This window comes from Oncorhynchus masou, chromosome 1 (genome assembly GCF_036934945.1).
Source record: "Oncorhynchus masou masou isolate Uvic2021 chromosome 1, UVic_Omas_1.1, whole genome shotgun sequence".
NCBI lineage: Eukaryota > Metazoa > Chordata > Actinopteri > Salmoniformes > Salmonidae > Oncorhynchus > Oncorhynchus masou.
In genome coordinates, this window is record NC_088212.1 from 16,049,591 (window position 1) to 16,059,993 (window position 10,403).

At 43.5% G+C, this 10,403-nt stretch overlaps 1 pseudogene; it reads left to right on the forward strand.

The window, feature by feature from the left end:
* The window catches only part of LOC135546884 (DNA repair protein XRCC4-like), a 59,824-nt pseudogene extending 50,374 nt beyond the window's left edge, over positions 1-9,450 (forward strand).
* Positions 9,451-10,403: the final 953 nt, after the last annotated feature.

Here is a 10,403-nt window from a genome sequence, read left to right on the forward strand (position 1 = left end):
GTACAACGGCCACTGGCCTCAAAAGGCATGGATTTTTTTAGGGGGCATTACAGCCACACAAAGTGGATGCCTCCGTGAAATTCGAGGCATTATCAAGTGCTTGTCAAATTGTGAATGAGAGACCGCCTGAGCAAGTGTGTACAGCCTGCACAAAAAAAACAAAGCAGAGCTATTGCCTTTCAAGCTACTTTTTTCAAATCATGATTAGTGTCGAATCATGCAGCCTTACAATGTAAAAAATTCAAAACATATAGCCCAATGTTTGTAGAATAACTGAAGTTACATTAATAACTCTAAATTAAGCAGGAGTACCTATTTCTTTGTTAACCTCTAAAATAAAGGTTATATAAAATAAAACACATAATAGCCGCATTTGCGCACTCCCTCAAATCGTTTGGAGAAAATATCCTTTTATATTTTATTCAGCTTTGTTCAATTGTATTCTTCATACTATCAAATAAAATAATGTCACGGAATTCTAAGCAAATTAACTAGTGTAGCCCGTAGCCATTTGGCATAGCCAGATCAGGACCTAACATAAGGACAACTCAGAGTATGCTATTCTGTTCTTCTGAAATAGACTACATTTTCTTCATATCATGCTTCTTTAGACCTGTCTAAAATAAGTATTGGATTTATTGTGAAGGTTTAGGCTATATTACATGGATTTATTCAACTTTTTACAATGCATATGTTTGAAAGGTCTGCGTTCCAATGTTCCATCAGTGGCTTGTAGGATATGTGTGGAAGCCAGGAGATGCTAAGTGTGTTTGTTAATTAACGGTCAATTACCATGAGACCGTCAGTTATTTGCTTGTCAATCACCAGCTGACAAAATGTTGTGCCCGCCACAGCCCTATCCCTGTGTCTGGAAATAATTGATCTCCCCTCTCGGTTGGAGAAGTTCTCTTGATTAAAGTATGGGGATTCTAGTGGGGGGATATAGGTATATTTTTCTCTTTTGAGATTATTTATTTTTTAATTTCTTGCCAAATGAAAAATGTTCCTGCTTTGATTAATTTAATGGAGTGCGTTAAGTGTGATCTATACCAAATAAGCATACCCCCTAAGTCCCATCCCTGTTTCACACCTGGTTGTTTGGTGGATGGGACTACCAGCTCTCTGTAACCTAGAGGGCAACCAGTGGGTCCATCTGCTCTATACCATTCTTCTTTCAGGAAGACAATGTCTGCATTTCTGATTACTTTGGTAAAGTCTTGGCTCCTCCTCTTTAGGCAAAAAGCAGATGACCTCAAACCTTGTATATTCCAATCTCTCTCTCTCTCTCTCTCTCTCTCTCTCTCTCTCTCTCTCTCTCTCTCTCTCTCTCTCTCTCTCGCTCTCTCTCGCTCTCTCTCTCTCTCTCGCTCTCTCTCTCTCTCTCTCTCTCCACTAATGTGATGATACCACGTGTGATCCCCAGTCTGGAGAAGCATGGCCAGGAGATGGAGACAATGGAGGGAGACCTGTTTCACCATGCTGCTTAATGAGAAGAAGGTCAAGATCAGGGCCCTGCAGGACACCATCAGACACGTCCAACAGCGGGTGGAAGAGCAGGAGAACCACCGGTTGGACAACAACTGCATATTCCAACACACCGTCGGGTTCTTTGCTTTGTCTGTCTTCATGTCCCCGGCACCCCTGTCTCTTTACCAACTTGTCAGTTTCATGACATAGGCCTCCGCCGCATGATGATTGTCCTATAAAAAAGAAAACGTACAATCGGTGTCTTTTGAGGGACTAACTTGTCTGAAAGTAGTTGACATGAGTTGTACTTTTGATGGACAAAAACCTACAATGATGGACGTTATGTATGATTTCATCATGCCTCTGAGTGAGCTGTAGCCATAGTCAACCCAAAGAGGAAAGACAGCCACCCTACTTTTGAAGTTAGTTAGAGGCCCAAGTGGCTCATTTATTGAGCAGGCCAACCTGCCTGCCTGCCTGTCTGTCTGCCTGTCTGCCTGTCTGTCTGCCTGCGTGTAACTGAGCAGACAGTCCAGTCCATACTACATTGAAAGCTCTACATGGGATACTATCGGAATAGTAGATTTTACACATAATTTAGTTGCTTGTGTTGGCTCTCTTGCTGTCCCTCGTGGTCTTGGATTTAATTTTATTTAATTTAGTTGCTTGTGTAACCAGGAAAATCTGTTGAGATTTTTAATTAAATTTGAATCGATTGCTAATGTCAGAAAAAGGTAAACAGATGTCAAAAAAATATCTAATTATTGAGAGAGATGTCAATGATGTCCCCAAATAAAGTGTGCTGCCTTAGTGAGTGATCCCTCTCTCTCTTTGTCTCTTCTCCCTCACTCCTGTCTCTCCGTAGGGTAACTGGGGTAACTGTCAAATCCAAGGCTGGAGACAGCATTAAGGAGGAGACCTGCCTCAGAGCTTCCACCCATCTCAGGCACCCACCGTGCTCATCAGAGGTTTGTGTGTGTGTTTCTATTCTGATATTCCAATTTTTTCCCACCATGAATACAGCAGCCAAATACTGAAACTCATTGTAATTTAGACACCATGACAAGGTTTGACTAATGAATTTCCCTAAAACACACTGTTGATGTTGATTCTGTGGCACTCTGTCATTACGCAAGCTTTTTTTCCATAGGTGTTCTTCCATTGGTTCTCACTTCCATTTGTTCCACCAAGATGGAAGCATGGCACATGCCAATTCACAAATAAATGCACTTTTGTTTTAGTTGAAAGGGTTGAATAGGTTTAAGAAAAAATCTCACCTAGCCCATCAGAAGACAAGGAGATGCTTTTACCATATTGAATGTACCTATCCAATCATTTCAGATCTCCACAAGGGTATAGGGGATTGGGTCTAGGAGTCCATTTGGAAATTGAAGTATGACTATAAAAGGACATTGTGTGTCAATCAATCAAGCACCCCATTGGTCTGTGGAAGTGTCATTTTGCCTTGGCCGACACCCACAGAGAGGTGCCCAGAAGCATTCTTAACCACAGGGTTCACCTATAGCTTTCTAGATCACTGTGCAGTTCAGGAACACTGACAGCGCAGCTTCTACCTGTGGTAAAATCTGATTCATATGTGCTCTATTAAGTTACAGTAGTGTGACCAACACTCTTATTGGTCCACTCCAGCACCACGAGCACAAGCAACAGTTTGGGTGGGGTGTTCAATTGGGTTTCATTTTTCGCCCATTCCCTTTACTGCTCATGATGTCATAGGTCATGATACGAATTACCATGACGACATATAGGTCAGGCTCTCCCAGTCCATGTCTGCGAGCTCCCAAGTTTATCCATGTTCATTTTACTGCTCCATAAACTCCACATGGCAACAGAACTGATGTTAGAACAGTGGTTTAGATCGAAACGCCACCGCCTGGGGTATTGGATGCCTGGAAAGCTCTCACTAGTGAGTCATAAACTCACTCTGTGTAGTCCTCTCTGCTTCCAAGGGGTTCAGCACGTCCGCCTGCGAGGTGGTCCCTTGTCTGCGTCAGAGAACCACCCCCCTGTCTCTACTGTACGGGGGGAACCAGGGCCTCCTTGTGTCTGGTCCAAACCGAGCAGAGGGATGGAGCAGGCGGTTTTGAAATGCAACACAGTCATGGTTCTCTCATCTGTACTGTAGCATCGGGATTAGTTATGGTGGCTCTGTCCAATGGGTCGGTCTATTCTGTGTGTGTGTGTGTGTGTGTTAGCACAATATTCTCAAACTGACTATATATTCTGTTTATAACCACATTTCCATCCAGTTTTCATGCGAGTAAAGTCTTACAGGTAATTTGTTCATTCGACATGGTGGGATCGTTTTGTGTCGGTAAAGTTCATTTTGCGAGAAATGGTGGTGGAAATGCCTTTATGCGCAAATACAGATTATAATATTCATCATATTGTAGCAATCATATGCGATGATATGGTGTGTGGTCCTTCCACTACAACTTGGGAAACCATGCAGTTTATTAAGCTACAGATGAAATAAGTTACAATGAACTTCAGTGTGGTGAGAGTGCCCAATGATGAGCTTGGTATTCCTTTCCAATAAATATTGAGGGTCTTATTTTGGTGACATGATGATCAATGCTTGACTGCCGTTTTATAAATTTGAATATTCTTGCTCTTATCCATAATAATCTCATCATGCAGACTAGCCTACCTGCACTGTATCTGTGAGCTGTTGTCCAGAGTGCATGTGCCAAAACCAGAGTAGGCACAACTGCTATTTAATGCAATAGTTTTTGGGACAAAACATATAACATTATTAAGTTGAAAATGCGATGGAAACACATTAAACTTTAGATTTTTATTCAGCACATAATTTTTTACATTTTGTGTGTACTATGTAATCGCACACTGACTTTTTCTAAGCAACAAGTCCATTTCGTGGAAACACCACGGAAGGTAAACTGTGCCTATTTTCTTTATGCTGATTTTAGAATATTCAAATGAAAATCGGTCACCATATGTGCTTCTTTTGTGTTTTTGTGTTTGGCTGTGAACATGACCAGACCAGAGTAAGCCCATGTGGCTGTTTTGACCCTAGTTGACCCATGTCCGTCTGTGAGTGTCCTGGTTTAAGTTTTCCTCTTGATTATGGCCTGATAAGAGAGAGTAGGATGACAGACAGATAAGTGTGAGGGAAAAAGGACATCTAGCCTACAATTTTCCTGTCATTTTTTCTGTGCTCTGTAAATGTCTCTTACAGGAAGTACATTTAGGACCCAAAGAACTATGGAGTGGAAACAAAGGAGAGAGTGTCAGGGCTGGGAAGGGGAAGGAAAGTATGAGTGTGAGGGAGCAGAGAGGGAAGTGGGGATGATGAGGTGTCCTTTAGACTATGACAGACCTCTAAATCTACGGCATCCCCAGGTGACCCCCTTGTATATTCTATAATGTATGTAGGCTACATTAAATGAGGCACTACATTATCACCCCTGCTCTCCTATGAATGAGGGGGGAAAAGGTTTAAAGGTGGAAACAGAGTGATTACAACCTGGGGAGGTTTTCAGCATCTCAGTTCATCAACCATGGCCAGTCACTCTCCTTGAGATCAGTTGACCTAAATCATTTCTGACCATCACTCATCACGACACTGACAGTTCCCTGCCAATTACTCTACAAAGGAGACGGTAGTACAGGCAAGTGAATAGGTTAGGACCCGGGTTGGAGTAAAGAATTAGGTTTAGGATCCGGGTTGGAGTAAAGAATTAGGATTAGGACCCGGGTTGGAGTAAAGAATTAGGGTTAGGATCCGGGTTGGAGTAAAGAATTAGGGTTAGGATCCGGGTTGGAGTAAAGAATTAGGATTAGGATCCGGGTTGGAGTAAAGAATTAGGATTAGGACCTCGGTTGGAGTAAGGAATTACATGCTGACCACACCACTCGCATCACGTGCGCAAGCGTTGCAAAATACATTTGCACGTAGATGTTATTCAATCGTGGCACCAACACTGCTCGTGGGCGTCAGCAAGCGTCTGCGTGGCCAGGTGCTAAAATAGAAATTGGTTCTATTTGTGACGCTCAACATGCTCCTCATTTGGTTTTTAGGAGCATATACCCATGTGCCATCTCCTCATAGGTTTTTAGGAGCATATACCCACGTGAGTGACTGAAAGATGAACTTAGGTCCACACTACGGTAGGTTGTAGTAATGCTGTAAAGTTGATTGCCAACTCCAAAGAAGAAAAAGAAGCCTTAAGGACGGAGGAGAGATGATGAGAAACAAATTAGGTTTACCGTTTTATCTGTGGATTAATTGTCGTAGAAGTGGACCTTGTGCATTTCAGGTTAAATAACAACCCAATGTTTCTATACCAGGACAAATTAGCTAGCAACAGCAAGCTAGCTAGCTAAATTGTCATTAATGTTCAATGCTTTTTGACCTGTCCCCAAATTAATATAATTGGTTCAGAGTTTGTTTTGATATTTCAACCTGTGTATCCTGATCGCTTCTGGTGTGGGTGAACAAAATCGAAGTGTGCACGAGGACGGATGCTCACTTGGTCAGCATGTTAGCTTTAGGATCAAATCAAATCAAATTTTATTTGTCATATACACATGGTTAGCAGATGTTAATGCGAGTGTAGCGAAATGCTTGTGCTTCCAGTTCCGACAATGCAGTAATAACCAACAAGTAATCTAACTAACAATTCCAAAACTAATTTCTTATACACAGTGTAAGGGGATAAAGAATATGTACATAAATATATGAATGAGATATGGTACAGAGCAGCATAGGCAAGATACAGTAGATGGTATCGAGTACAGTATATACATATGAGATGAGTATGTAAACAAGGTGGCATAGTTAAAGTGGCTAGTGATACATGTATTACATAAGGATGCAGTAGATGATAGAGTACAGTATATACGTATACATATGAGATGAATAATGTAGGGTATGTAAACATTATATTAGGTAGCATTGTTTAAAGTGGCTAGTGATATATTTTACATCCTTCCCATCAATTCCCATTATTGAAGTGGCTGGAGTTGAGTCAGTGTGTTGGCAGCAGCCACTCAATGTTAGTGGTTGCTGTTTAACAGTCTGATGGCCTTGAGATAGAAGCTGTTTTTCAGTCTCTCGGTCCCAGCTTTGATGCACCTGTACTGACCTCGCCTTCTGGATGATAGTGGGGTGAACAGGCAGTGGCTCGGGTGGGTGTTGTCCTTGATCTTTATGGCCTTCCTGTAACATCGGGTGGTGTAGGTGTCCTGGAGGGCAGGTAGTTTGCCCCCGGTGATACGTTGTGCAGACCTCACTACCCTCTGGAGAGCCTTACGGTTGTGGGCGGAGCAGTTGCCGTACCAGGCGGTGATACAGCCCGCCAGGATGCTCTCGATTGTGCATCTGTAGAAGTTTGTGAGTGCTTTTGGTGACAAGCCAAATTTCTTCAGCCTCCTGAGGTTGAAGAGGCGCTGCTGCGCCTTCTTCACGATGCTGTCTGTGTGAGTGGACCAATTCAGTTTGTCTGTGATGTGTATGCCGAGGAACTTAAAACTTACTACCCTCTCCACTGCTGTTCCATCGATGTGGATAGGGGGTGTTCCCTCTGCTGTTTCCTGAAGTCCACAATCATCTCCTTAGTTTTGTTGACGTTGAGTGTGAGGCTATTGTCCTGACACCACACTCCGAGGGCCCTCACCTCCTCCCTGTAGGCCGTCTCGTCATTGTTGGTAATCAAGCCTACCACTGTTGTGTCGTCCGCAAACTTGATGATTGAGTTGGAGGCGTGCGTTGCCACGCAGTCGTGTGTGAACAGGGAGTACAGGAGAAGGCTCAGAACGCACCCATGTGGGGCCCCAGTGTTGAGGATCAGCGGGGTGGAGATGTTGTTCCCTACATTCACCACCTGGGGGCGGTCCGTCAGGAAGTCCAGTACCCAGTTGCACAGGGCGGGGTCGAGACCCAGGGTCTCGAGCTTGATGACGAGCTTGGAGGGTACTATGGTGTTAAATGCCGAGCTGTAGTCGATGAACAGCATTCTCACATAGTTATTCCTCTTGTCCAGATGGGTTAGGGCAGTGTGCAGTGTGGTTGAGATTGCGTCGTCTTTGGACCTATTTGGGCGGTAAGCAAATTGGAGTGGGTCTAGGGTGTCAGGTAGGGTGGAGGTGATATGGTCCTTGACTAGTCTCTCAAAGCACTTCATGATGACGGAAGTGAGTGCTACGGGGCGGTAGTCGTTTAGCTCATTTACCTTAGCTTTCTTGGGAACAGGAACAATGGTGGCCCTCTTGAAGCATGTGGGAACAGCAGACTGGTATAGGGATTGATTGAATATGTCCGTAAACACACCAGCCAGCTGGTCTGCGCATGCTCTGAGGGCACGGCTGGGGATGCCGTCTGGGCCTGCAGCCTTGCGAGGGTTAACACGTTTAAATGTTTTACTCACCTCGGCTGCAGTGAAGGAGAGACCGCATGTTTCCGTTGCAGGCCGTGTCAGTGGCACTGTATTGTCCTCAAAGCGGGCAAAAAAGTTATTTAGTCTGCCTGGGAGCAAGACATCCTGGTCCGTGACTGTGCTGGATTTCGTCTTATAGTCCGTGATTGACTGTAGACCCTGCCACATACCTCTTGTTTCTGAGCCGTTGAATTGAGATTCTACTTTGTCTCTATACTGACGCTTAGCTTGTTTGATAGCCTTACGGAGGGAATAGCTGCACTGTTTGTAATCGGTCATATTACCAGTCACCTTGCCCTGATTAAAAGCAGTGGTTTGCGCTTTCAGTTTCACGCGAATGCTGCCATCAATCCACGGTTTCTGGTTAGGGAATGTTTTAATCGTTGCTATGGGAACGACATCTTCAACGCACGTTCTAATGAACTCGCACACCGAATCAGCGTATTCGTCAATGTTGTTGCCTGACGCAATACGAAACATGTCCCAGTCCACGTGATGGAATCAATCTTGGAGTGTGGAATCAGCTTGGTCGGACCAGCGTTGGACAGACCTCAGCGTTGGGGCTTCTTGTTTCAGTTTCTGCCTGTAGGCAGGGATCAGCAAAATGGAGTCGTGGTCAGCTTTCCCGAAAGGGGGGCGGAGCAGGGCCTTATATGCGTCGCAGAAGTTAGAATAACAGTGATCCAAGGTTTTGCCAGCCCTGGTGGCGCAATCGATATGCTGATACATTTTAGGGAGTCTTGTTTTCAGATTAGCCTTGTTAAAATCTCAGCTACAATGAATGCAGCCTCAGGATGTATGGATTCCAGTTTGCAAAGAGTCAAATAAAGTTCGTTCAGAGCCATCGATGTGTCTGCTTGGGGGGGAATATATACGGCTGTGATTATAATCGAAGAGAATTCTCTTGGTAGATAATGCGGTCTACATTTGATTGTGAGGAATTCTAATTCAGGTGAACAGAAGGATTTGAGTTCCTGTATGTTTCTGTGATCACACCACGTCTCATTAGCCATAAGGCATACACCCCCACCACTCTTCTTACCAGAAAGGTGTTTGTTTCTGTCGGCGCGATGCGTGGAGAAACCCGCTGGCTGCACCGCCACCGAAAGTATAATAGGACCTTAGACACAGTCATTTGATACATGTGAATTAAACCTCAAGGGGCAGTTGCATACGTAGGTGTAAACTGGTTCCGTACAATCACCTTTTTTATAGACATTTCATAGATCTTTTCATAACCTTCGTGTGTTTTCTGGCATTGTGAATGAATGAGCTCATCAAAGAATGTGGCCCTGAATGGCCCCCCTTAATCACTTTACAGCCAAACTGACTTAAAGTAAATACATCACCTCTGACTACTGACACCACCAACAGCTTTGAGAGGGTGTCTTTTATGTAATTTGTGTGTTTATGTGTTTGTCACCCAGACATGTCAAGCCAGACGAGCTCTATGGAGGACATTGTGCAAGACAGTAAAGATGTGTTGCCCAGCAGCAAGCATGTGCTCTGTTACCATCAGAGCCCAGAGTTAAAGGTCAAGAAGCCATCTCCAGACCAGAAGTAAACTCACAGGTTAGTGCAACAGCCAATGAAGCCCTAATATGGTAGTTGTCAACATCAGAATGATCCTATTCATTACCTTTGACCTCCCTACCACCATTATTATTATCAAAATGTCATATGTCAACATTGTATTAAATTAATATTATTATGATTTTGGCCTCATTGACATGATATATGTATGATACTTAGGTACAGTTGAAGTTGTAAGTTTACATACACTAAGGTTGGAGTCATTAAAACTCCACAAATGTATTGTTTTGGCAAATCAGTTAGGACCTACTTTGTGCATGACATGACAGTCATTTTTGCAACAATTGTTTCCAGACATATTATTTCACTTATAATTCACTGTATCACAATTCCAGTGGGTCAGAAGTTGCACATAGATGTTATTCAATCATTGCACCAACACTGCTCGTGACTGTGCCTTTAAACAGCTTGTAAAATTCCAGAAAATTATGTGATGACTTTAGAAGTTTCTGATAGGCTAATTGACATCATTTGAGTCAATTGGAGGTGTACCTGTGGATGTATTTCAAGGCCTACCTTCAAACTCAGTGCCTCTTTGCTTGACATCATGGGAAAATCAAAAGAAATCAGCCAAGACCTCAGAATTTTTTTGTAGACCTCAACAAGTCTGGTTCATCCTTCTTTGGGGCAATTTACAAATGCCTGAAGGTACCACTTTCATCTGTACAAACAATAGTATGCAAGTATAAACACCATGGGACCACGCAGCCATCATACTGCTCAGGAAGGAGACGCGTTCTGTCTCCTAGAGATTAACATACTTTGGTGCGAAAAGTGCAAACAATCCCAGAACAACAGCAAAGGATCTTGTGAAGATGCTGGAGGAAACAGGTACAAAAGTATCTATATCCACAGTAAAACGAGTCCTATATCGACATAACCTGAAAGGCCGCTCAGCAAGGAAGAAGCCACTGCTCCAAAATT